At 44.5% G+C, this 15,802-nt stretch overlaps 1 protein-coding gene across 13 annotated transcripts in view; it reads right to left on the bottom strand.

The window, feature by feature from the left end:
• Window positions 1-10,627, bottom strand: part of ZMYM2 (zinc finger MYM-type containing 2) — a 91,986-nt gene extending 81,359 nt beyond the window's left edge. For 5 of the 13 annotated variants that reach the window (XM_037375734.1, XM_037375746.1, XM_037375735.1 and 2 more), the window contains exons 1-2: window positions 10,465-10,626; window positions 9,399-9,456 (exon numbers count right to left, since the gene is read on the bottom strand). The gene's annotated coding sequence lies outside the window, so the exon portion shown is untranslated. Of the gene's footprint in view, window positions 1-6,773; window positions 6,889-9,398; window positions 9,457-9,776; window positions 9,901-10,241; window positions 10,370-10,464 lie in introns of those variants that run through there. The other 8 variants (XR_005102359.1, XM_037375743.1, XM_037375744.1 and 5 more) reach the window with 6 other exon arrangements.
• Between the last annotated feature and the right edge of the window lie 5,175 nt (window positions 10,628-15,802).

Genomic DNA, 15,802 nt, shown 5'->3' with positions numbered 1-15,802 from the left:
TGGCTACAGTATTGCTTAATGCAGCCCAGTATGTTGTCTGCTTTCACTGCTGCAAGGCTGCATTATTCATCTTCAACTTGCTGTTTGCCAGGACTACTCAAAGCTGCTTTCCATCCCATCCATGCCCAGCCTGTACTATCCCCATACATTTTGGAAACAAAGACACTTTACTACTTGTCAACAAGGACTTTTAATCTTATTCTTCATTAGTCCTTCCTCTTAGTTCATCGGGATTTTTTTAATTTTTATTTCAAACTAGCATGCAGTTTGCATTAGTATACAAACAGCCCACGAAACAATTAACTGCATGGGTAACCAGTAACAGTCATGCCTAATGGCACACCCAAATTCCCAGTGCCTGATCACACAAATCTTTTTTACTACTGTTTTTAAAATCCTTTATTTTCACTTTTGCATGTGCTTAGAAAGAGGGAAAACTGTCATGCCATCATTTTTAAATGAGTAAGAAGTTTGTAGACAGACCATTTTCCTTGCCTTTAACAGTAACTAACATCAGTTAGTAGTCTCAAGCAAATTTTTCATCCCTGAAAAATACCCAAGCTAACAACCCAATATTTTGGCCCAGTATGCACAAGCTTCTTCAACACAATTTACCTGCAGTGATTAACGTGCAATGCATCTAGTAATTCAGAACAAGGAACACCAAATTTAAGAGACTACGTGAATACTATGCTACATATAGAAGGGAAACTCGCGTATACTATGGCCAAGTAAACAGCCAATGAAGCTAAAGTGTAACAAAGGAAAGAAAATCTTATCATCATAAACAAAATGAAATAAAAAAGGACGTGAAACGAAAGAAAAAACAACCACAAAATAGTTCAAGTTATATGCTGAGGTAAGGCTGATGGAATATGGGATCCAAGACAAGAATGGATGCAGCCAGCAAGACAAGTATGATAGGTTTTCACAGCTGCACCTGCTGGCTGGCTGCAAGTTACATTATGCAGTTAAGACTCCAGCTTATTGAATCAGCGTTAAAAAGTAAAAGGTGGCTTTATTTTTAAACAGTAAGATGCATATTGTATTTGCTGCAGTTCCACAACAATGAAGCACACCCAGTCTAGGAAAGGACTACTGTGGTTTTGAATTCCCACTCCTCTCTCCCACTTCCTCCAGCACAACTCTTTCTCCCTATCTGTTTGTGGGTCCTAACAGCCAGTCAGTCCATCATAGAGGCTAACATGGTAGAAAGCTAAAATACAAAGACCAGAGCAAACAGCCACACCTACGCAGCTCCCCCCCAATAAAAATGTCATTGTGATGATTCATGGAGCTACACTGACTCCCAAGACAAGAAATAGAAAAGGCCAGTGTTGGTACAAATAATAGAGGACAACGACAACCCTAAGTGAGGCTGGTTTAAACATTATGCAACCAAGCATATATGCTTATTCAAATTTAACCCCATGAAAAATACACTATATTGCATTTGTTCTAAGCCAATATTGTCTTTTAGGTCCAAATCTGCAACTGGGATAAACACCTGCAGAACATAAAATGTACTCCAAGCCTTAAAACAAAAATCCTAAGCCAAAACAAAAAATCTATTTAACCTTGCTAGTGGGTGGGAAGCTTTTCAAATAATCTTTAAACTTTTGCCTACAAAGAAGAAAGCAATGCTTCAATAAAGTATTTCAACTTTTAGTTAACCCAACTCTTAGTTATCCTACCTGCTTAACGGCTACACACTGTTGCCCATCTGAATTTGTATTGCTCAAGTAATAGTCAGCACTCAGAAATTAAGCCTTTAACATTGGGGAGGCAGGAAAAGCACCCTGTTATCTAATACTTTATTGGGCACACAGTCTCCTAGACCAGGATTAAGTCATACCCTAACCTATTCTCTTTTAACTGAGGAATCAACTGCATTTCTTAAGTCTGTTAATAGCAAGTTTTCCACTCCTTAAGTCATTCTTGTAGGTCTTCCCCAAACTCTCCAATTCTTTTTAATTATTAAAAAATGCTGGCCTTAGTTCAGATCATAATTGCTATACTATACACAGTATTAGACCATCTCAGTATTTCTATTTGTTAATTCTTTGGCTAGAAGTATGCATAATGATGGCCAAACACAGTAAAAAGGGCAACAATTCCAAGATACGTCCAACATTGATGCCTGGTAAAAAACAGCCAACCAACTCCTGTTGCGCTTTCCATTTTCAGTCACTTCTAAATTGCAAGTATTTTTTTGTTAGATGTATGATAGAGAAATTCTTACCTAGCCTTTCTACATGCTACTTGGCTTCTTTAATGAGGCACTATATTATATATAGTGCCTCATTATACATTATATAGGGCTACAGCTTGATATATCCTCACTACCAGAACAAAACTTCACCTTCTGAATGACCATTTTCCAAAAATAACACAACCACCACAAGGCAAAACAAAACAAAGAAAAAAAAACCCAAACCCATGCACACAGAAACACTAGCTTTTAATTCAAAAGTTGTCTGGTAAATTCTTCGAGCTTAGGAAGAATTCTTAAATGTATACAGGTTGGTATATTAATCATTCATTCTTACTCAAACAAAATGTTATTTCAGGTGTAACAGGATACTAGATCTTGTTCCCCTTTCCACACACACATATGTTAAAAAATAAAAATTTAAAAAAACACTAATACCACACCCAGATATATCACAACTCTTATCACAGGCTCCTAGGAGCCAAAGTTGCAGACCACATTATGCTAGCCACTGTACAAACACAGAGTAAGACTGTTCAGAGCAAACAACCTAAACATAAGGGACAACAGATGGGAGAGAGCCAAAAAGGATAATGCAAGGAAAAAGCACTACCATAAACAACAGTTAAGATTTAGTTCTTTTTCGAAGGATGGTGTGTTCCGAGTCCCAGAGTGACAGGAAATGTGGTGGTTTGGTCTTGGTTTTGGTAGGCTTTGTTTCCTAAAGTTAGCTTCTTCTGCATTACCTAGCTTGCAACTGCTTTAAAGGGTGCACACAGGGAACTTCTCCAAGCATGAGGAGCATCACAGGAGAATGAACAACTGTTTAACTGCCCATGATCTCACTTTATAAACAGCACTTAAAATCTCATCAACAATGCAAAAAAATGTAGGTCAAATCCTTCACAGCTAAACCCCAATTTTAAATTAAAGGCAAGTAACCCGTTACTTTTACAACCATAAAATGTAAGATGCAAAAAAAACAGACAGCCAAAGCAGAAGGCAAGGAAAGCACCCTTGTTCAGGATTCTGAATCCATTATAAACAGAGCAGGATCATTTTTACCGCAACCATAAGGAAAACTTTACCACGAAATACAGAGATCAAAGGCAAGGTATGAGATTTAGTCATGTGATTTACTAACATAACTAAGTAACGAACAATTTAATAACAACTAAAAGACAGCTTAATATGTGGAAGGAATCTGCAGTCTGTAGAAGAGTAGCATGTGCTGTGTTCAAAACAAGGCTAGATTACAGGCTCAAACGAAAGATGTCATGACAATGCTGTCCACAAGTGGCAGACAGCACTGAGAGGTTTCCTTTTGGGGAGGAAGGATTGCCTTTGCCATAGTAGTCTGAGCTCAAGGCCAGGCATCCACAAAGAGAAGTCATAAGCACACAGAGATTTAACTGGTATAGAAGGCAGCAAGTCTAGAAGAGAGAGATTTGAAGGTCACTCACACTGAGATGATAGCCGAGTTTATGAATGAGATTAACAAAGTAACTTTTAGAGAAATTTGATGTAGTACTAGGGGTAAATGCCGAACTGGAGAGGTCTTACAGGGATCTGACGAAAAGGAATTCCAGAACAAAGTAAGGTTTTCACCAAGGTTAAATTTCCAAGAGGACCAATAAGAAATTAAAAAAAAAAAAAAAAAAAAGAAAGAGAGATGGCTGCATTCATGAGTGGGCTTTTGTTTAAAGTTCAGTATGGTTATATTGCACGAAAGAGCCTAAAGGAACACAAGATGCCAATATGCTTCCAACAAATGTCTGCAGGAGGAAAACAAACAGGTTAAGAGTGACCACAAGCCATAACAGTCCTAAATTAGGAAACCGTGCACAGTTATTCTATGGGTTATGCCCAATTCAACCATCTTCTTCCAATGCCATCTTTCACAAAAGAACTGAGGAAACTGCACGCAGAAACCAATACCAACACTTCCATAATGCCACTGTCACCTCCTAATTATCCACTTACTTTGCTGGCCGCCCAAGAGTTAGATTGGCAAGCTATGGATCAAGTGTCTAAGCAGTTGTTGTCCTATCAGTTAACAGACTGTGCAACCAAGTGTACATCGTTACTTTGCACAATCTATTAAACAGGGGGAAAGGCGGAATTAAGATGACATCCTCCTTAGCATGTGTCAGAAAGTATTAAAACTGATGAGTAGGGACTATGCCTTGATAGACTTTTGTACAGCACTAGGTGCACAAATTTAGGTATTATGGCTTTTAGAAGTTAGAGAGATACAAACTGAATGATTCCTACAGTCTTGTAAGAGTTAAGGAAAAAGTTTATGAACCTTCACATACAGTTAAGTACAGAGTGTTAATTCATTTATTTTAGGTAAAGTGAAGCAGTAATATACTAAGTGTTAAGTATTTTAGACACCTAAAACTATTCCTTCTGCGCAACAGCAACGCATGATTGAGTAGTCTCATCTCAGACAAACAAAGCCAACGAAAAACACACCACAATCCCCTTGTGCTACTGACAGTGTGGTTAGTGAAAGCACTGGTAATACCAAGTACATTTCAAACCATTACTGCAGCTACTCTGCTCGGAACACTAAACACTTGCTTCTGCACCCTTGTCTCAGTGATGAGGGGGCAGAGAAGGAAGCTATGGTGAAGGCAGCTCCAAAAAACTTGGGAACCACATACAAAGATTGAGTGCTTAAGCATTAGGACAAACTTTAAAAGCGTAAATACCCTCCAAACACAGAGCAGTTTGAAAAACACATTGGTGGCAATCACATCACTGGAGACTCTAAGTTAACCTCACAAGAATTAATAATCTCTGTTAATTTTATTTATGTTGCACTACTAAAACCAGAATTTGTCCTATGAATTATAATCACTGATTGAAATAATTTGTTTCAATAGCAAACTGGATTAAGAAAACAACTTTCATCATTGACATGTCCAATCCATGAGCTACCTCAGATGAAAGCATGAGAATCCCTCAGTGGACAGTTACGATCTAATCTGTCTATAAAGGACAGTCGTTGATCTCATTATTGCAACCACTGATGTTCTCATCCTTACAGACATACAATCAATACAATCAAACTTTTTGTATGTGTGCGTGAATCCTATTAAAGTCTAGTGACACAGTGTTTAAATACAGTTTTTGTCTTAAAATTTATAATTTCTGGAAGCTCACAGAAGACAAAAGCCTTAAACTGCCGAAACAACTGAAGTATAAATAAGTGGCATTGAAATCACAGAATCATTTGGGTTGGAAAATATCCTTATGATCATCGAGTTCAACCATTAACCTAACGCTACCAAGTAAATCCACCACTAAACCACATCCCTAAGCACCACATCTAGACATCTTTTAAATACCTTGAGGGATGGTGACTCAAGCACTTCCCTGGGCAGCCTGTTGTAATCCCTGACCACCCTTTCAGTGAAGAATGTTTTCCTAACATCCAACAGAAAGCTCTCCTGACACAGTTGGTGGTCATTTCCTCTCATCTTATCACTTATCACATGGGAGAAGACATCAACATCCACCTTGCCACAACCTCCTTTCAGGCAGCTGTAGACAGCGATAAGGTCTCCCCTAAGCCTCCTTTTCTACAGACCAAGCAACCCCGGTTCCCTCAGCCGCTCCTCATAGGACTTGCTCTCTAAACCCTTCACCAGCTTCACTGCTCTTCTTAGGACATGCTCCAGCACCTTTATGTCTTTCTTGCAGCGATACCAGTTCCGAGTATCGCTTCCCTAGTGCTGCTGGCCACACAATTTCTGATACAAACCAGGACACTACTGGCCTTCTTGGCCACCTGGGAACACTGCCACCTCATATTCAACCAAGCCAACCAGAGCAGCAATGAACGTTCCTTAGCCATCTCAGTGGGATTAACAGATGGAGATCCACACTACAGCACAGACACAAGGCTTGCTGATGCATTAGAAACCACAGAAGCACCTGGTAACAGTCACATAGGAATTAGGGCTTTTCCCCAAAAAGAGGCGGCAGGCTCAACAGCCCAAGTGAAGTGCATCTATACCAGTGCACACAGCATGGGCAACGAAGAGGAGGAGTTGGAAGCCATCATGCAGCTGAAAAACTATGATATAAAATCAATATAGTCAAAGCGTTAACTGAAGAGGACATAGCACGCAAGTGCATTCCAGAAGTCTCACACTGCTCCCAACTACCTAAAATTTCTCTTATAAGTACAAAACACTACCTGATAAACTTATAAATCTTTCTCCAAATGAAGAATTTTAATACTAACAACTAAATCAAGCAGATCATTCATATACCAAGTCAGCATCTACTGCCAGCCATATTTGGCAGCAGCATGTGGGGCAGGCTACAAGTATGGAAGAAAAGCTAAGTTTCCTCCAAACTCTAATGTCTCAGAAACCCAGTTATCCTCCTGGAGCATTCACCTAGCAGAATTAAATCACTAAAACAAAGGTAAAAAGAAGTTGCGAAAAAGGCACTTTCAGCTGTTGAGTTAAACTCAAGAATTCCAGCAGACAACAAAACTCCTGTAACATACAGGGCCTTAGGAGCCTCATAAGGCAAGCACTACCTCAGACTTCTCAGGAAGAACAGCTTACTAGTCTTTCGAACTCTTCTGAACTTCAAATCTCAATCCCTTTCCACAGCTAGGCTGAGTTCATTGTTATTTGTGATGTACCGGTCTCCTGGAAAAAAGAAACAGTTATCCATGAACCATGGATTTTCCACTGGCAACTATACTTGATATCAATTCCTCACAGAACTCCTTATTCTGCTTTTGTTGCAGGGTATATAAATTGGTTGCAAACTCTGACACAAAATGATAGAACTTCAGTAATTCTGTATTTAGTCCTTGAAACCAAAATGAAAGCTACTGTAACAATGCAAGACTGTTCATAATGCTGCTGGATGAAAACACACGAACAAACAACAACAACAACAAAAAAAAGCCAGAAAAAATCTGAGAAGTTGTACTGATTTTGGTTCCACATCCCTCTGTATACTTGAACAAGCTCTGTAGAAGACAAAGAAATTTGCTTTCACTTTTTCACTGGCATTTGTACATACTTGCTAATGCAAATCCCTCTTAGTATATTATCCCAGGGTAAGCAACAGTAGAATGTGATCATATATTTGGGGTCAAAGAGGATTAATAACATAAATACAAAGCAAATTTATTAGATACTCCAATTAAGAGTCTTTTCTTAAAACATGTTATTTAGTTAACTACCTAATAACATCCCATCATCGTCTTCTTTTCACAAACCGTGGCAGAGGAGTTTGGTTCCTGGAGCCGACTTTGCAGCAGTGAGCACTAAATACACTCCCTCACACAACAGCATGGCCTATCACGTGCCATAGATACACTTTTTACCTCCAGCCCTGTGCTAAAGAAAAGACTGTACCACCACCACTATAATTGGAGGAGGACAATGTGCCATCTACCAGGATGCTTTTGTGCAAGATGTTAGTGTAATTCACAAACCAGCTGGCAACTGCTTATTGAGGTTTACTGAATCTTAGCTATACAGCTGTTCTTGGCAGTATTCTCATCTTTTCATAGGCAGTCACACAAAGCTGCAATATTTTTTTTCAAACCAGCTCCAGTACACAACATCCTTTTTCACTCCCTTCCAGCACAACAGCTTTCCCCCTTCCAAAGCATTATTTGCCTTGATCGCTCTCAGGAGTAACTTTTTTAACATGAAGAAGCATCAGAAAAAGCAGAATAGCCATTAGACGGGAATGAATAATGAATCGGAAGTAAAATCAGATGGTTGCCTTACATTCAAGACATGGCACAAGTCAAAAAATTACAATTAAAATTTAAAAATTACAGTAGTAAGTCAAGGTTTAGGACAGACCACTTTAATAATGATAACAGGCCATTGAAACTCTTAGTGTCTTTAACGAGGTCAGTAATTTTAGCAGCTCAGAATAAATCCAAATTTGACGCCTTCCTCCCAAGGTTTTGCAGAGAACCACTTCTTCTTTGTATATGTAAGCCACCAAAAAGTGACAAAGAAAGTTGCAAGCTATGCAAATCTGGGAAATCTACTATGAAATATGGTAAGGGAGGGGGAAAAAATGTTTCAAGATATAAGTGGTGGGGAAGACTACAATACCCGAACCCTGTAGCCAAGTGAAGAACCCAAAGCGCAAGACAGGCACTGCCTTTTTGTTTTGTTCTCCGGCTGCACGTTACCCACCCGACCTGCCGGGGCCGGCTGCGCTTTCCGCGGCGGCCTCTAGCGGCGACAGCCCGCGGACGGCGGCCGCATCCGAACTCAAGAGCCCCTAAACCTCTCCCCATGCGCACACCGCCTTACTTTCTCCTTCGATGCACTACTCCGCGATTTCAGAATCCCCCGTGCAGGAAAAGAAAACCCCTGTCGTTAAAAGGGGCACAAGCGAGAGTCAAATTACACCCCAATCCTACGGCATGGGACCGGTAATCTGCCTCTTTAGCCGAGATCAACACCCAACAGAGATCACAACCTGCTCTGAAAACCCCACACAGGTGAAACACCAAAAACGCCCACTTTAAGAAGCTATGGGTTTCCCCAGTAACCTTTTTGGGGAAGGGGCAAAACAGATGGCTCAGAAACCCCACCAAGGCACATAAACTGCCAATGGCGACCAACAAAATCACCCAAGCTAATCTGCGGGTGTAAAGAACCAATCTCAACTCACAAAGAGAGGACACAGGCGTACGCTCCACAAACTGCTGTGTTATTTTAAACCTCTCATTCTTCTTCTTAGCTTCAAGATATGCAGGGCACAGGATCGGAGAAAGAGGAGGGGAAAAAAATTAAAAGATGGCTAAAGGTGTCTCGTCACGGATTTTAATACACGCTCTAAAACTCTAGAGGGCACCCGAAATATGCCCTCCCCCTCCCTCCCGAGCCGGGTAACGTGAGCAGCGGCAGCAACCCGTCGTCTGCTTGCCTGCTTGCCGGAGTTGGTATTGCAGGAGCGATGTCTGCAGCAGCAGCGCCCACCCCGAGGAGGAGCCGCCTCACAGCCATTACTGGGGCTTCGCCCCAGGGCAGCAGCTGCTGGACCCAGGAATTTCCCCACCCAAGCCTGGAAGCCCCTCCTTCTACCCCTGCCCCCGAAGAATATGGGGGGGTGGGTCAAGCCCTCTCGAAGCAGGTCTAGCAGAGGCAGAAATGGATACATAAATAGCACTCACAATGGAGCTCCCTCTCCTTGTTGGTCTCTGCCAAGGCTGCACCAAACTGGGCTGGAGCCTAAGGGAAAGACATGGGGTTAACAAGGGGCAGCGAGGATCAGGCAGCGCCCCCGAGCAGCGTGTCCTTCGCCTCGCCAGGGCAGGTACCGTCTGCATCACCCACCACTTCCCTCTAATCCCAACCCTTCAATAAATAAATAAATACATACTGCCCTCCCGGGGGCGGCGGGGTACCCCTCGAGCACTCCCACCGCCGTCTGTCCCCGCTGAAGGAGGCGGGGGGTGGGGGGGACACGACGACGACAAGGAGCGGCCCCGGGCGCAGCTGCACCGGGGGCTTCTCCGCGCGAGTGCACCCACAGCGGGAGCGAATATTACCTGCTAACTTGCCTAAGGGGCCCTGAACCGGCGCCCCGGGGGGTCGCGGGGCCCTCAGCACCGGCGCCTCTGCGCCCTGCGAGCGCCTCGGCCCCCCACACGCTCCCGCGGCAGTTGCCCCCGGTCTCGGGTTTGCCCCCCTGCAGTCGGCCAGCAGCACTGCCGCCTCCTGTCCGCCATTAGAGAGACCCAGCCAAACAATACGGGAGGGGAGCAGCGACGGCGGCAGGATCCGCGGAGCGCCGCGCAGGGGAGGGAGGCACCCGCGGGGGGGGGGCGGGAAGGGGGGGCGAGGGCGGTGGGTGGGGGAGACACCGGGGCAGAACAACAGCCGAGGGCCCGGCGGGGAAGGGAGGGAGGGAGTTAAAATAGGAGGCGCTAAAACAGACCCGGCCCTTCCCCCAAATGCCCCCGTCCCCCCCCAGGGCCGCCCCCGGGCGCCCCCCATTTACCCCCATCGCCCACCTCCGGGCCACGATGGTTACCCGCGGGACTGCCGCCGCTGCCGCCCGCGTCCCCGTCGCCGCGAGCGGTGGCGGCGCGGCGGCGACAACACCGTGGGGTACTTCACCCGGGTAGCTCGGAGGTACGGCGGCTGCTCTCCCATCCCCGCCCTGGGGGCAGTTCCGCGCCGCCAGCCGCCCGCCAGCCCGCCCCTGAGGCGCTGCACCCCGCACCCCCACCTTACCCGGCTCTCAACCGCTCGCAGGCACGGACCCCCCCGCGGGGAGCGCACGCACTCTGCGCTACTCCTCTGGCGTCTCAACTCTAACTCGGTCCAGTCCCGGGCGAAGCGCAGCTGCTAGCGAAGGGGAGGAGGAACCGGGCCAAGGGAGCTCGGGGGAGATCCGCCTCCCCGCCCCGCCATTGGCTCCCCCAGAGGGCGGGCTCTGGCGCTGGGCTACCGGAGTGGGTGGGCCGCCAGTCCGTCAGAGCCGCCCGCAGCCGGTTGACCCTATAAACTGCCAATCTTCCTCCTGGCCATGCCTGGGGTTCTTCCCACTTTGATCCATCAGGTTTGAGAAACCCGGATCGTTGCCCACCGGCTCATTACCCGCCTCCGAGGGCTGCGCTCGCGCTCCCCGTGCTGCCTTTTTTTTTTTTTTTTTTTTTTTTTTTTTTTGACAGCAGCAACTTGCAGAAGTTTGCGCCGCCGCCGGGCCGGCCTCGCGCTGCCGGCGGGGAGCTCGCGCTGCCATCCCAGCCTTGCGCTCGGTCCCTGTGGGCGCCACGGTCCCGGCCGCGGGGCGAGGGCTCACCTCTCCCCCGCCGCCCCCCGCCGCGGGGCGACGGGGCTGACAGCGCTCCTCCGTGGCCTGCCGGGAGGTCCCACCCCGCTCCATCCCTCAGCGGGGCTTCGAGCCTGGGGCCATTTACATTAGGGACGAAGCGTGGATAATGGAAGCGCTCCCACAGGGAAGAGGGAGAGCGCACGTATGCCAGGGAGGGCGCCTCGGCCGCGCCCCCGCAGCCTGCCCCGCCGCGCAGCGCCTCCTCGCCGCCCTCGCCCTAGGACGCCCTCCTGCCCCCACCCGCTGCGGGGGAGGGCGCCATGTCAGCCGCCGACATGGCTCCTGGAGGAGCTGGTGGTGGTGGTAGCAGTGGTGGCGTCCTCCATTTTGTCGGAAGCCGCTGCGGGGAGCTTGGGCCCAATTCGAACCAACGTGAGGCGCAGCGGGGCGTCCATTTGAAGCGCCTGTGCCCGGCTTCCCGCGGGAAGAGGAGCCGGCTGCCCCCGGCGGTGCCGCGGGGTGGGGAGGAGCGCTGCGGCCGGCGGCCGGGTGCCGGGAGCCAAGCTCTCCGCCCGCCCTCCGCCAAAATGGAGGATGCGCACTTCCCTTGCGCGGCTCCTCACCGCCGCGCTGGCCATGGCACTCACGCCCGCTCCTTCGAGGACCCGGCGAGCTCAGCCGCCCGTCTTACGCGCTGGTCCCGCCGTGCCCCACTTACTCATTCTCCTCTGCCCAGAAGAGGGAGAGAGAGAGAGCAAATACCCGCGCTTGCCTCCTCTGCCCGGTACCGCTCCGTGTCAACCACGCGGAGCAGTGCCCCTGGGGAGCGCCTCTTGCCTGCGCAAGGAGCCGGGTCCAAGCGGCCGGCGCCATTTGCAGCCCCGAGCCGGGAGCCTCCCGCGGGGCCAGCCTGGCCAGCCCGCCGGGCAGCCTGCCTTGTCCGGCGGCACGCAAGTCGCCCAAGGGCTGGCTCCTTCCTCCGTCACCCTTGACGTGTCTGGTTAATAATTTTCACGTGTGGGAGAGACCAGATATTTTCTATCGTCTATTGTCACAACAGTACATCTAATGTCTTCCTAATACTCCCACCCTGAGACACAGGCTTCAGACAGCAACTCAAGCCAAAAGCTTTTCCAATGTTGTACGACGTTGATGAGAATTAATGAGTGGGGTTTTTTCCCATGCCATCCTAGCCATCAGATGAAGCTTGGAAGGGCTACTTGGTGTGGGGGCAGAGAGTTACTTCAGGGCTGGTGGCAGCTTGCAATGCCGTTGCTCGTTCCTGAAAGCAAGAGGTGAACTGGTGGTGGAACAGTTCTGGTAGGACCACTGCCAAGGAAGGAAGTGCCGTGGAGATGAATCAGCATCACCTGTCTGGAAGGTCTTCTCAAAGTTGCCCTGTAAATTCATAAACTTTGTCCTACAGCATCACACCATCCAACTCATTATGATCCTAGTAACCAGAAAGCTGTTGAAATTTCAGTATTGAATCCCATACACTCCGTCAGGTCAGCTGGCTCCTGACCATTTCCATTACTAGCCTTAAGTATCTTCTAGGCTGCTAAAAGTCAAGTGAAGTCATCCTCCACATTACATATTTTCCAACCCTTCTAGTTGCACGTCTCAGGAAGACGTCTTTTGTTCTACAACAGTGCTTATCCATGAACAAATTAAGTTCTCATGAAGTTCAGAAAGAAATTCAAGACGACTTAAGCACATGTATTTGAGAGCTTTGATGCATCCAGAGATGAATGGTAGAAAATGAGTGCTTTTCTAATCTAGAACACGTTAAGTGAAACCTATCAGTCTTATTAAAAAAGTAACCAAAGAACGCTTTCCTCTTACCACAGATCCCTAGCAATAGATATTACCTAAGAGTGCTATCTAGAACTTCTATGTAGCAATAGACCATTTTCATAAATGTTTTCAGTTATACAGTTCAAACAAATTTTAAGGGTTTTGCTTGCATTTATGGAACTGTACCGAATTGTATTTAAACATAGAAGTCTCTAACTCCAGAGAACCCTTGTTCCCCTATAGATATGTTAATATCTATATCTATATATAGGTAGATAACCCTATTTTTTTTAATTTGTATGTTAAATTGTAAACAGTGAATTTTCAAATATTTTTTTCAACTGACATCAGGAGAAAGGAGAAAGTGTTCAGACACCTATGTAAATTCCTCTTCATCTGTAAAGCCATGTATAATTCAGATTATTTTTAAGAATAATCCAGATCAAGTAATTATTTTTTTAAGGTTTGAAAGAGTTAGCATTAGCTTAAACACTAAGCAGTAAAATCTCTTCATGAACACAAGAGATCTGAAATGGATGTATTTATAGGCTCCATACCACTGCTTTCATGGACAGGCCTGATGTCAGCAACTTCACTAAAAAATGTCAAACGTATTGACTGGCAGTAGATAAATTCAACAAAGCTGAACCAAGAGTATGCTCAATGACTCACAAGAAGAGTGACATCTTTCTATCTGTCATGAAATAAAATTATCTCAAAAAGCAGTCAACTGTATTTGAACTGAGAAGCAGTAATCCGATGTATTTTAAAGTTTGTGTTTGAACAAGAATCTTAAAAACACTACCAAGCCAACCTTCAAATGATGCATGGTCTATTGTAGGAACAGAATTAACATAGTTTAAACCTACCTCCTATTAGTAATATTTATCTATGATAAAGAATAGTGGCATTTGTTCAAGATTTAGGAAACACTTTCCATTGGCTGAAGGACTTCTTCAGCCTGAACACTGTTTAGGTTTATATCTATCTATTTGTCCAGGTGTCTATAACAGACTTCTGAGGAATGAAGAGGACATGCTTGAACAAGGTGTCTTTCCCTGCTTCGTATATGTAACACTTGGAAAGTAGAGGTTCATGAAACCCTTTAGGACACAGGGTTTTTTACAACTGATTTGAAGATGGGCTTGGGAAAAAAAAATGGTTTTGGAATGCAGCTAAGACTTATGTTTATAGAAATGTCTGTGTGTTTCCACAACCTGTGGAAGTGAAGAGTAATCCTTTGTAAAGCGTGTGACCCCAAAATTTCTTTCCTGTCATTGTTCGCTTCTATACTGACCCACCCCAAATACCTTGTAATCTCTGCCTTACACAGTTCTATTTATCTTATTCTTTTCTCTACTTTCTTGCCCTACCATTTCTACCAATATTTCTCTTTCTTTTCTGTCCTTAATCTCTCATCTTTGCCTATTTTATCCTCCATTCCCCTTGGCCATCACAAAAAGGAAAGATGTGGGCAAAGTGTATTGGTTGAAGGAACATGTTGTGTTTTCATGGTCATGGCATAATGGAATTCTGGTCTACTAGCTGGTTGCCCAACACAACTTCAAGAAATAGTAGTGGAAGGAAAAAGATTAAAAAACCAAAACCAAACAAAAGAAGTAGACTCTTAAAACACCTATGATCAGTAACACCTTGATAATTTTGGTTTTATTATATAATATTCCCTCTATCGGTGCCCCAATTTTTGAGTTTCATTAGGCATTGCAGCTATTCTTTATAGCCTAAAGCTCTTAATGAAAAGTTACCATATGTGTGTATATGTTTGTACTGTACATAACAGAACCCATACAATAAAAAAACTGGGGAAAAAATGCTTTCTAAAAAACATTACCTGTGGCTTTCATTATGGTTGTTGAACTAAATATACTTTTCATAATATTTATAAACAAATCAATATGTATCTCTAAATTGCATTCAGCTGTTTAATTTTCAGCTTATTTAAACAGAATTGATCTTTCAAAGGGTCAAATAATGAGACAATATACACTATCCTATAAGATTACTATCATTGCATGATATGATATGTCTTCAAATGACCTTTATGCCACATCCCATATTTCAGTTTTGAAAAAGTAAAGAACAACTTCTGTTCTAAACTGGGCAACCTCCCCACAAAAGACATTCCAATACAGTAAATACTAAAAATGTAACACCCAATAAAGTGTTACTCTGAAAAGTGAGTTTAACAATAATTGACAATTTTTACTTGCCAAATATTTTTTATTAGTTTTTAAACATTTGGGGGGTTTAGTTGGATAAATCTCTTGTCTTTATAGAGAAGAAATGACAGTGCAAAACAGAATATAGTACCTTAAGACTGGAGACTGACTCCCTAGGTCACTCAGTCCAGTTTCTTGCTATTACAGGAAACTGTCATTTAATCCCTTCCAGAAACTTTTCAAGCTCCATCTTAATGGTAGTTTGATATGTTTACCCCCTACTCCTGTTGCAAATCTATTCCACAACTTCATTGTTTTGGTGGTTAGAAACCTTCTTCTAATTTCCAGAGTAAATTTATTCAAGAATCCTTTTGCTTTTTGCCAGTGTTTGTCCTTTGGTTTAAATAGTTCTTCTCCCTCCCTGGTGTTTACCCCTGATATATTTATAGGCAGTAATCATATTTCCTCTCAGCCTTCCTTTTGCTAGACTAAACAAAGATCTTTTAGTCTCTTCTCGCTCAACAGATCTTCATTCCACTGGTCATTCTACTAGCCTTTATTGCCACCTGTCCCAGTCTGGACTGATCTGTCTTGAATGTGAGTTCAAATTCCCACAAAATTTCTTTTTAAATTGAATTACTACATTGGTACAATACATTAATATCCCCATATCTTGATGAAATATCACAGTCTTGGGTGTGCAGTTGCCTTTTTGCACAACTCCATTAGATAATCACCATCTATTCTACTAGTACCTGTGTTCTTTTCTACACCACTAATTTACTGGGAAAGTACTCTGTTAACAGCAATATTTTTA

Source organism: Falco rusticolus, chromosome 2 (genome assembly GCF_015220075.1).
Source record: "Falco rusticolus isolate bFalRus1 chromosome 2, bFalRus1.pri, whole genome shotgun sequence".
NCBI lineage: Eukaryota > Metazoa > Chordata > Aves > Falconiformes > Falconidae > Falco > Falco rusticolus.
Note: the sequence above shows the minus strand (reverse complement) of the source record. Positions and strands in the feature narration are given on the sequence as shown.